The following is a 12,615-nucleotide window of genomic DNA, read 5'->3' on the forward strand; positions in this document are numbered from 1 at the left end:
AGAAAAGACTGAAGTAGTTGAGGGAGTTTGCAAACCCATAGGAAGAACAAAAATGTCAACCAAAAGACCCCCCTCCCTCAGTGCTCCCAGGGAATAAACCACCAACCAAAGAGTACAAATGAAGTGAACCATGGCTCAAGCCGCATATGTAGCAGAGGTCTTGTAAGGCATAAATGGGAGGAGAAGCCCTTGGTCCTGTGAAGGATAGATCCCCCAGTGTAAGGGAATGCCAGGGCAGGGAGATGGGAGGAAGTGGGTGGGTCAGTGGGGGAGCACCCTCATAGAAGCAGGGGGAGGCAGGATGGGAGAGGGGGTTCCACACTGCTATCTGGAAGGAATGTAGATTACTTATAACTAAAGGAGGATCAGTACCTAATGCAAACCAAATTATGGTCATGTTAAAGGTCTCCCAGCTCCCTACAGCTATTGGGATTGTCCACTGCAGATCCCACCAAATGGATGACTCCATTGTCTCCAAGGGAAACAAGGCAGCTAGAGCTGCCTTTAGGGGCTTAGACTTGTCTCACCCTCCCCAGGACATTCTTACACTACAATCCACATCCCCACCTTCACTCCCTGACACTCGTCAGACTCTGTCCTACTTCACCAACGCTTTCATCCTAACAGCCAAGCATTGTCCTAGTTTGTTAAGACCACCTGCAGCCTACTCCTGAGGACTTAAAACCTATCACGGCCTCTTGTAAAAAATCTGTCAGATGTCAGACTCCAACTCCAGTATCGTAGTACCCGTTTTCCTACCCACCAGGCTACAGGTTCTCTTTCTGGAACCGACTGGCAACTTGACTTTACCCACATACCCACTGTCAAACATACCAAATACCTCCTTGTCGTGGTGGACACCTTCTCAGGGTGGGTGGAAGCGTTCCCCAACAACAACAGAAGAGCTCAGACGGTCTCTGATCTCCTCCTTCAAGATACTATTCCCCAATTTGCTGTTCCAGCCTCCCTCCAGTCAGACAGTGGTCACGAATTCACCTCTCAAGTTCCCAAACTCTAAAGCCCTAGACATCCCCTGGCATTTTCATATTTCCCACCACTCCCAGTCTTCAGAAAAGGTAGAAAAAGCCAACCACTCCCTAAAAATCACTCCATCAAACTGTGAAGGAACTTCACATTGATTAGATAAAATTCCTACCTCTGGCTCCTTTTAGGCTACGAGCTCCCCGCAAGTGACTTCTTTTCATCTTACCTTTTGAATTCATATATGGACGTCCGTCTTTCACCTAAATGTTCTCCCCTCCCTGGTCACCTACTTACCACATTACTTTGCCACCTCTGCTCTCTCCTATGAAACTTTGATGACCGCCATCTACCAAGGCCACATGCTGTTCCCAGTCCATTGCCTGTCAAACATGGGAAACCAGGTTCTTCTCTCCCCTCCAGATCATTGGCCCTCATCTCTCTCCCCCTAATGCCAGGGGCCCTTCAAGTTAATTCTCATGACTCCCACAGCTGCTAAACTCAAAGGACTCTCTCATTGGGTCCACATGTCTCACCTTAAACTTTTCACCCCTCCACCTCAAAAATGACTCTTCTTCCTACACATCTATCCCAACAAGTCCCTGCTCTCTTAAGCTCTGAAGACTTGAGACCACCCATCTTGTCCCCAATCCCAGAAAACTGAGACTCCACTCCAACAGCTGTGCTTGACCCCACTGGATTAGATAAGGCCTTTCATCTTCCCGCTCTGTTCCTTTCCATCCAGGGTAGCCCTTACATCTGGAGATTTGAGTTCAAGAAACCCCTACTGACAGCAGTCTTTCCAAATAAAGTCAGGAGCCAGGAGCCAATCCAAATTGCTGCCAGCCCTGTAACCACCATTACATCTAGATATTATGAGCTCTTTGTGTGCTTCATCTTTGACCAGATGAAAAAATGACTGTAAAAAAAAAAAAAAAAACGGCCAGACGGGCTGGAGAGATGGCTCAGCGTTTAAGAGCACCCGACTGCTCTTCCAGAGGTCCTGAGTTTAATTCCCAGCAACCACATGGTGGCTCACAACCATCTGTAAAGAGATCCGATGCCCTCTTCTGGTGTGTCTGAAGACAGCTACAGTGTACTCATATATAATAAATGAATAAATCTTTTAAAAAAAATGGCCAGACGAACATGGGGGCTGCCTGTATTTGTCTTGCCAGATACACACGTTAGTGCCACAGGACAATCATGTCTTGTATCAACAATGCAAACTCCTCTTCTTCTATATTCAAAACCCATGGAATACCAGTTCTTTTCCCAGCTTAACAACAGTCTTCAAGAGGTGACCCAAACTATGCTCACCCTCCAAAGACAGATCAATTCCCTGGCAGCAGTGTGCTTCAGAAATGACAAGGACTAGATGTCCTGACAGCGAGAGGTCTTTGCCTGTTTCTAGAAGAAGAATGAATGCTGCTTCTACATCAACCAGTCCAGAATAGTGAGAAACAAAATTCAGCAGCTATAATCAGACATCCAAAAACCCAGGGAACAGCATGATGCCTCTAATTCCTGGATTTTCAAAAACCCTAAATGGAAGTGGATATCACTGTTCCTAATGCCCCTTCTCATTCTTTTGTCTTTACTATTTGGTCCCTGCCTCGTTAACCTCATCTCCACATTCCCCCAATGACAAATTCAAAGACTTTCTAACTAAACAATAAGTTCCTTTAACAAGATTACCACCTACAGTCCACAAAGAAACATGATGCAAATGACTATTGAATGAGCCCTGACAGCGAGTGTCAGTTATGCCCCCAAATTGACAACACCTTTAGACAGCAGGAAGCAGTTTAAGAGATCTGACACTTCTATTCCCACCTCACCACCACCACCACCACCACCACCTTCTTTTCACCTCTCTTTTTAATAAAAAAAAGAGAAGAATGTTAGCATCAGGTACATCCGTGGACAGCTAGAAGCATCCTTACAGCCAGCTCCCTGACCCAGCAACAAGACATGTCATCTCTAGGTGACGGCACCACCCCTGCCATAGCACCTGCTGCACATCCCTCTGTGCATGCATCACATGTGTCATGGCCCGGATAAAGGACCCCCCAACCCCAGCCTGAGCCCCTTTCTCTTCATTCACTCTCACCCCATCCCAGAGGCCACCTCTGCCAATAAAGCCTCCCGCATGGGAGGTATGATTTGTCCCAGACTGCGCCACCTATTCTAACAATCATATTAATTTAATAATGACAGGAAGGACATAATGGCAAGAATCAATCCTGATCCTGAGATGATGTGGCCCTGCGTTCCACCTCGCTGCTAGTATGTAGGAACTCCACCGGGAGATCAGATGGGAGGTGTTAGACTGCGTTCACCCTACTCCACCAACGGGTGCTTGGCTTGAGGGAATGCACTGCTCAGCGGGTGGGAGAATGCAGCCTTAGGTGGGGGCCTCAGCCTGAGTGAGAATCGAAAGAGGCTAAGGCTGAAACTGGGGTTCCAGGATTCCAGGGCATCCAGTCCCTGCTGGAAACCCTGTAGAGTCAGGAGGAGGAGCCTGCTAGTCCCTGCTAGGAGGAGCCTGGGGCCCGGGGTTCCCAAACTCCTAGATGTTTGGGTGGCCAGGGAAAGGGGAATTCCTACTGAGCTACACGGCAGGTAAGTCTAGGAACGCAGGGGGATCTTCTGCAAGATTTAGATGGTGCAGCTTTGTAGACAAAGTCTTTCCCTATGCTCCTCACAGTAGTTCTTAATGAGAGACAGTGCTTGGTTTCAAAGTGTTTATTGATTGATTGTCCACCATGGAAAGTGCATACATACCACCTCTTCCGGCTGGGCCAGAGAGTAAATACCTTTTGCAGGAAGGAATGCCCAGGAAGGGAAGCTCATTGGCTAAACTTGCAGGGCCCATCTAGCTAGATACCTCATTAGCATGGAGAACTGGGTTTTGGGCTACATGACCATTGGTCACATGACTATACGGGGAGTGTGGTTACATGTTCAGGGCCAAGAATCTGATAGGGAACAAAGAGATGCTTATGGTCCTCAGATGGGATCTGGGGTCTCCGAGCCTACTCATTCTTACCAAGTTTCCTGGCACAGTCTGTAGGACCTGATGAGCCCTACGTCTGGGAGATCCCACTCACAAAAACATGGAGATGGAGAGTGATGCAACCAAGCAAGAGGTTTATTGATCCATCATGCTAGGGTTGCCCTGTAATCGGGAAAGAGGCAAACTTGAGTAGCAAAAAGCACACACCTTTTATACACTTGTGGGGGACAGCCTTTGGCAACAGCATGAGTTGGTCCTTGATGACACACATTGACCCCTACATTCATCAATGGAGGATGGGGGACTACTAAGGGCCCTTGCCATCTTCAAGGTGAGCTCATTTCCTGGGACAGGGTGTTATTCTAAATTCTTTGGAAACTCTCTGGTTCTGATAATGGAAAGTCCCAGCCACCTAGTATTTTCCTTAAGGCAGCCATAGTTGGCAGGCATTATGTTTGAATCTTACATTCCCCCCTTTTTCTTGTGGATATTTCAATCCTAAAATTATCCCTGATATTATTGAGTCTCATCCTGATTTAATTCTTGATATTGCTGTCTCAACATCATTATTTGCACTGTTCTGATTTGTTCTCTAATAAAAGCTAGGAAGGAATTCAAAATGCAAGGCCCCAAGGTTAAAAGTAACATCAGAATTATCAATGGTCCTGCGAGGGTAGAAATCAAGGTGGTGAGGAATTAAGCCATGATTCAAACCATCCCTGGCTCTGCTCTCTTTCTCTTTTTCTCCTTGCTAGTCCCTCTCTAACTTTTACCATGGAATCTTTTACCACTCCTAAATAGTCTATATAGAAGCAACACTCTTCTTTGAGGGCCTCACACAGGCCTCCTTGCTGGAGAAACAGGAACTTTGAATGGAACTCTCCATTTCCCTTATAGCTGTGTCTATGGCAGCCTGCAAGCTCTAGTAATTCTGATGTTGTTTGGTCAGGGCAGATATTCCTGTGACTGCCCCTGATGCCCCTAGCCCTCGCCCCAGCAGAATGGAGAGTGTGATGCCTATAAGTTCCCTCTTGGCTTGCGACAGTCCTTCATCCCAATGAGACAATAGCTCCTCGTAGGGGTGGTACATGAGTCTGGGTACCAACTGTACTAGGACACAAGAGTCCTGGGTGTCATTTAAGACCTACACACTAACATAAGTTGTGACTCCAGAAGAGCAAGCCCACCATCCATCCAGTGGGGGAAGAGGTAGCCTGAAGTAGAGATGCTAGTCAAAGGTAGGTTACAGAGCAGCTATCTCGAGGGAGGGACCCTTCCCATGCACAGCCCTTGCCCAGTAACTGCAGAGTGAACCTGACATTCTGCCACCTACATAGGTTAATATCCTCTGTCTGGCTCACTGCCCCTTCAAACGCTATGCCCTCGTAATAGGGGGGAGCCACATCATAACAAAGCCAACATGACCTGGTGGCCTCTGGATTAATAGCATTGGTGACCTTGAGGGCTTCCCTGACTAGGTCAGTTAAATGGAAGTTTTCTGGGGGCCCAGGAGAGGTGGTAGGGGTGTCAGCAGTCACACCTGTGGAGGAGGCGGCAGTCCTTGGGGTACTGGGAAGGGCAGGGGGTCTCCGAGGCTTTGATTGAGATCTAGTGAGGCTCAAGACCATGTTAGGCCCTAGGGAGGTATAAGGAGCTTCTATTTTTTTTTAAAGATTTATTTATTCATTTATTATATATAAGTACACTGTAGCTGTCTTCAGACACACCAGAAGAGGGCATCGGGTCTCCTTACAGATGGTTGTGAGCCACCATGTGGTTGCTGGGATTGAACTCAGGACCTCTGGAAGAGCAGTCGGGTGCTCTTAACCGCTGAGCCATCTCTCCAGCCCAGGAGCTTCTATTTTTAACTTAACAGTAAGCAGTAATCCTGCATCATAATCATCTTTATAGAAACTAAGGCCCCAAGTATATCCTTTTACCCTCTTTTGGCCCTCTTTTCAGGCTCAGTAAAAGTGACACAGAGTGGGTGGCACCAGTTACAGGCACATCCCAGCATGGATACCTGACCAGGAACTTAGGGTTCCAAGGTGTAGTTGGCTACTACCTTAATATAGTCCCAGGCTTCCAGTATGCTTCCCCTGACGACTCGCATCCCCAATTTTTGCAAAAGAAGTCAGTCCTACCCCCACATTTGGGGTTGAGAGACCTGCTCTGGTGATACCCAGGGTGGACATAGAACACCTGGATTCGGAGCATGCTTCTCCAGTGGCCATTATAGCAGCCTCCCCATGGGGGCATCCAGTGTGTCCATTCATCTGAAGCACAGGTTGTGGGAGCTGTCTAAAGGCCAGTATGTCCTTCCAGATCCCAGTTTGTGGCCCCAACAGCCAGGGTACAGATATCAGGGAACAGATCCAGCCACCATGAGTTTAGCGTAGTGACCTTGGATAAACTCTACACCACATCACCCGCCCCAGTCAGGTTTGGTTGCATGGTTGTTGGGGGCTGGAGCCGGCAGGACACAAGGGGAGGGAGCTAAGGCACAGTGCCAGTGCCAAGGGGAGAAACCACATCTTTGAACTTCCTGGTGATTTTTAGTTTCAAGGGGTTCTCAGTAGCCTGGACTTTCCAGCTAGAGTGATCCTTTTCCTTTTCCTCCATCAGGGGGGCTGCTTTCACATGTGAGACATGGATCCAGGCAACTGTCCCATCCACCTTAACAGTCATTGGTGTAGTCAGTAGCACCAGGTAGGGTCTTTTCCAGCAGGGCTCAAGAGTCTAGGCTCAGTATCGCCACACATAGACTGAGTCTCCAATCTGGAACTGATGAGATGTCTCAGGGGTCCCTGGCTGGTAGGCAGCTGCCAACTGTGAACACACTTCATTACCACCTGTAGACCTTTTAACCTTGGCAACGAAGGCAGGGCCATTATCAGATCTGATTACCATGGGCGCTCTGAACCGGGGAAAGATTTCTTCCAGTATTTTCTTGACTACTTCTGTAGCAGTCTCCTGGTTGGTAGGGAAGGTGTCTACCTATCCTGAAAACATGTCTATAAAAACCAGAAGGTATTTGTACCCATGCTTGCCTGGTTTTACTTCAGTGAAGGCTACTTCCCAGGAGAGGCCCGGTCTGTCTCCCCGGAACCTTTTACCAGGGTCAGGCGTTTACCGTCTGGCAGGGCACACAGTTACGGACCACTTGTTCCACCAGTGTTTCAGTCCTGGAATATGATACTTAGATCTTAAAGCTGTCTGGGTTAGGGGTTGGGGATTTAGCTCAGCGGTAGAGCACTTGCCTAGCGAGCGCAAGGCCCTGGGTTCGGTCCCCAGCTCCGAAAAAAAAAAGAAAAAAAAAAAAGACCAACATTACCATCTTATTATTATATTTTTACAACAACACCAGTCTTTCTCTTCCAACTGAATTTTCTTCTTACTTTGTTCTGAGACAGAGTCTGGTATAACCCAGGGTGGCCTCAGACTCAGCAATGAGGTCAAGGATGACCTCAAATTCCTGAGCCTCCCCACCTCCACCCCCACCCCCGGCCCATGCCTCCTGAGTGCTGGATGACAGGAGTAGACCAGCAAACCCAGCGTTTGCTATGCTAACAATGGAAACCAGGGTTCTCAGCATCCTAGGCAAGCAGGCTACAAACTGAGCTTAGAGTACAGCCCCTGAATTCTTTCATGTTAGACTTGATGGCTCTCTGCACATTCTCTCTGTTCCTCACACAATGTTGTTATAACACACTTGGCCAAGTAGGGGTTCATAACAAATTTGTCACTGACATTTTGGGGTCATAAATATTTTGGAAATACATAATTATAACACCTAAAAGTGGTCCTCCCTCAGGCTATTAGTCCTGTTGCTTTTACCCCATGGATTCCAACTCAGGACACAAGGCTTGGATACAAGCACCAGTAAGCAGCCTACCTGGCACAGAAATGGACTCTTAAATTTCCCCTTATCTTGACATTTATAAGCAAAGGATTTGGGTGAGATAAAATAGTAAAGTCAGGTTCATTGGAGTGCTTTACTTTATTGAAATAGATTTCACAGATCTGTCTGCAATGACAGATGAATACCCCTTTCTGAAGCCAAGGGGGCTTCCAAGTCTAAACTACACAGCCCTGTCTAAAGGCCATTCAGAATGCTCTGTAGAGAAATGTTTGTGAGATTTTGAACATATATGACCTGTGGGCAAATTTTTAAAGGTTAAGAAGAAAGTGCAAGAGTGCCCCTTGGAAACCCAGAGGAGATAGACTCCACAGAAAGATGAAGTCAACTAACCCAGACCCTTGGGGGCTCCCAGAAACTGAACCAGTAACGAAACAGCATTCATGGGCTACTAGGCCACCACACACATGTAGCAGATGTGCATGTGGATGTACATGTACATCCCCTAACATCTGGAGTGAGGGCTGCCTCTGCCTCTGCTGCCTGCCTATGGATCCTGTTGCCTTAACTGGATTGCCTTGTCTGGCCTCAGTGAGGAAGGATGTGCCCAGTTCTGCAGTAACTTGATATGCCAGGGTGGGTTGGTACCCAGTGGAGGGGGAGTCTCCCCTTCCTCAAAGGGGAAGGGCTGGGAAGACTGGAAGAAGGGGGTTGTGATTAGGATGTAACATGAATACATTAAAAAATAAAAATCAGGTTGGGATTTAGCTCAATGGTAGAGCGCTTGCCTAGCAAGCTCAAGGCCCTGGGTTCGGTCCCCAGCTCCGAAAAAAAAAAATTATGAAAAGTAAAAATCAAATATAACCAGCACTTGGTGTTCTCCTTTTCACTTTTATGAATTGTTTTGATGTTCTATGATAGTCTGACGATTGTCAAGGTTGGTTAAGCGGGAAGTGGTACAAGAAGTCTATTAGCATCAGTGGGTAGGTGTTGGTGCTCCTGTTTGAGAGAAGCAAAGATAAGACAGGTTAATGCATCAGCTGGTTTACTCCCTTCTGCAGTAAAACCAGGGAGGCTACAGAGTGATGAGTAATGAACGAAGGACGCAAGCAGGCTTTAAACGGATGTTATAGTTCCATTGTACTGGGAGCGTAACAGGAAGTAAAGATGAAGTTAAAGCCATTTTTACTGCCGCAAATAATCCTACATGAGCAGAATCTGAAATGATATGTAAGGGTTTATTAATTAGCCACAATAGAGAAATCAAATCAGCTAGGTCCAATTGTTGGGTTGAGGAAAATGAAGTATTAATAGGTTGATGAACAGAAAGTATCTGGGACACGAATCCCTCCTCCTACATCATTGGAGTAGCCACCAATAAATATAGTCCCTGCGTGTGGAATGGCAGAAGATTGGACAACTTCTGTGATAACAAGTTCAGTTATCACATCTTGCCAGCTGGATAAGGATCTCCTACCCTTCTGTGGTAATCTACGAAGTTTGAAAACCCACAGAGTGTGTAACGCTCTTAAAAACACATTAGGTAGAGGTACCAGACTGCAGCAATTATCACACCCATGTGATTGTTGGCATCAGGACATCCCATGATTTAATAATTCAGCAAGGAGACTGAGGAGAGCAGCTCCCGTATTCTGACCCTTGCATTGAAAAGAAATCTGCTCCAAAGGTTACTGTCTGCTATTGTAAGACCTGTAGGAGATAACTTAGTGGGGAAAATAGATTTAAAGACCATTTAGATCCACATGACGTGAAATGCCTTTTAGCCTGACTCCATAGCTGTAACTCTCCCCTTGCCTCTTGAAATAATTCAAGAGCACCGTTCAATGCCATCCGTCCTTCTGGAGTTCTAAATAGACTGGCCGGTGTATAATTAGGTGTTGATTATTTTGATTTTACTGAAATTTACTTGTGTGGTTTGTGATGCAGGGAAGAAACTGATAAATCCCCTAGGTTGTAAAACAAGCTCTCCTAAATCCTCATCAGGAGACGATAGGCATTTTAGGTTAACCAAGTTCCTCACCCCATGCTTCAGGCTGATTCTCAGGCACTGGAAAATCCGTATCTAAAAGAAACTAAAGCAATGAAGCTTCTGGAGCTCTCAGCTGCTGAGGTTGTGTTTGCTTAAACAGGGAAATCTGCCTCTCTTACCAGTTTGGAAGTTTGACTATCTGGTCTTGATTTATTCAGGAACTTATTATCTCTTACACATGACGCTCATCTTCCTTTCCAATATTCTTCCAAACTGTCCCATAATTCCTCATCTAAGCTCCTTATAGCAAACAGGAATTATAATCATAAATTATAAGAACCTTAATAGATACTTTCTTTCAAAATACACAAGTTCAACCTAAGGCAAAGCCATTCCTGGTTTCTGCTCCATCATTCTCACACACATGCTGTGAGGGTTCCCACTCTCTTACCTCATGGTTGATTTACACTCCCTTTTCAACGTCTGTCAATGTTCTACAGGTATGGATTCCTGAGAGAACAAAGTGCTGGACCAATGTCTCATGCAATAGCCAACATTATTCAGTGCCTGAGTCAATTTATACTGAGGGTTAAGAAATGCTACCTGAGGGCTGGAGAGATGGCTCAGTGGTTAAGAGCACCGACTGCTCTTCCCAAGGTCCTGAGTTCAAATCCCAGCAACCACATGGTGGCTCACAACCATCTGAAATGAGTCTGATGCCCTCTTCCGGTGTGTCTGAAGATAGCGACAGTGTAATCATAATATATAATAAATAAATAAAATATTTTAAAAAAAAAAGAAATGCTACCTGAGTAAAGTTCTCATGAATTCAAGCTGTGTACACTGACAAGAACAAGCACAGATGCCACACACATGGTTTCCAACATTAGCATACAAAGCATAGTTTAAACTTTGAATTGAACAACAGCAATCAATGATGAGTATTCTCACTTGCTACTATCTGCTACACCTGAGAGAAGTCCCAAAACAATCTGTGATTTGAAGAAATTAAGGTCAAAAGACTTGTCTCTTTTAGGAGTGTTCTCATGAGCACTAAGACTTCTCACACAACTTGACTCCAAGGCTGTCACAATACATGTAAATTGAATTACTCATATTTAAAAAAATAACATGGGCTGGAGAGATGGCTCAGTGGTTAAGAGCACTGTCTGCTCTTCCAGAGGTCCTGAGTTCAATTCCCAGCAACCACATGGTGGCTGGCAACCATCTGTAAAGAGATCCGATGCCCTCTTCTGGTGTGTCTGAAGACAGCTACAGTGTACTTACATATAATAAATAAATGTTTTAAAAAAATTAAAAAAAATAACATATACATGTGAAGAAGGCATGTTTTACAATGTATAGTCCCATGTATGTGTGTGGGGGTGGATGTGGGTGTGTCTTTCATTTGTATACATGGTGCCCAAAGAAGCCAGAAGAATGCATCAGACCTTCTGCACCTGGAATTACAGATAGTTCTGAATCATCTGATGTGGGTGCTAGGAAACACAGTTGGGTACCCAACAGGATCAGTACTGTTGAGACAACATTCTAACCCTAAATATGCCTTTATAATGCTGAAATTGAAGAGGCCCCATTAGGCCTCTGCCTTTCATCTCTTTCCAGTGCTGAAAAGTCCCTGGTACATGGTCATTGAAGAATTGAATGAATTATCTATGTCTTTGTGAATAGGCTTTACAAATTGCTTCTCGTTGTTATTTTTAACACAGTTCTTTTGATAAGAGGACAACAGACTTAGTTGACTAGAGGTGAGTTTAGATGTAGTAGCTGTTCGTTACTTTGAGGATTCTTCTTTCTTTCACCCTTCCCCACTCCTCCTCTTCCACCCTTTCTTTTTTTTTTTTTTTTTTTTTTTTGGTTCTTTTTTTTCGGAGCTGGGGACCGAACCCAGGGCCTTGTGCATGCTAGGCAACCGCTCTACCACTGAGCTAAATCCCCAGCCCCTCTCCCACCCTTTCAAACCTCTAATACTAAATAGGAGAGGAAAAAGTATAGAGGGAGAAGGGAGTGAGGTTATCAATACCATCCTGCTGATGGAGAGTGAGTTTCTTGGGCAACTTTGATTTTCATCATCAGGATATCTACTTTCTTGTTTCTTTGTGCATGACTACTTAACAAATCATGGCCAATAGCATCCCAGTAACCCACAGCACCTGTCAGGGCCTTAGCATTTATTTATTTATTTTTTTTGGGGGGGGGTTCTTTTTTTTGGAGCTGGGGACCGAACCCAGGGCCTTGCGCTTCCTAGGTAAGCGCTCTACCACTGAGCTAAATCCCCAGCCCTGGGCATTAGCATTTATATGCCCTCTGAAAAGTCCCCAGAATTACAAATGTCACACAACTGCACAAAGAATCTGCCTCTGACAAAATAACACCTCTCCTAGAGCACAAGGCAAATTATAGTTACCTGCTGTGAATCATCCCCATGTCCTCATACCTGGGTTTAAGCCAAAAAAAAAAAAAATCCTATAATATTCAGTTTTTTAAAAGATAACAATATTACAATATTCTCACTACATCCAGATAATATTCGAAAAAGACCCATGAGAGACATGGATGTTTTGTTTGGGGGTGGAGGGAATGTTATTGATGTTTTTGTTTTGGATTTTATGAGACTTAGCTCTCTACATAGCATGGCATCTTGAACTCACTACGTGATCTAAGTTGGCCTCAAATACATAAATACATCTGCCTGTCTCCCAAGGCCTGCGACTCAACACCCAGCTGAGTTGTTTCTTAAATGAC

Source organism: Rattus norvegicus, chromosome 7 (genome assembly GCF_021556685.1).
Source record: "Rattus norvegicus strain SHRSP/BbbUtx chromosome 7, alternate assembly SHRSP_T2T, whole genome shotgun sequence".
NCBI classification, from domain to species: Eukaryota; Metazoa; Chordata; class Mammalia; order Rodentia; family Muridae; genus Rattus; species Rattus norvegicus.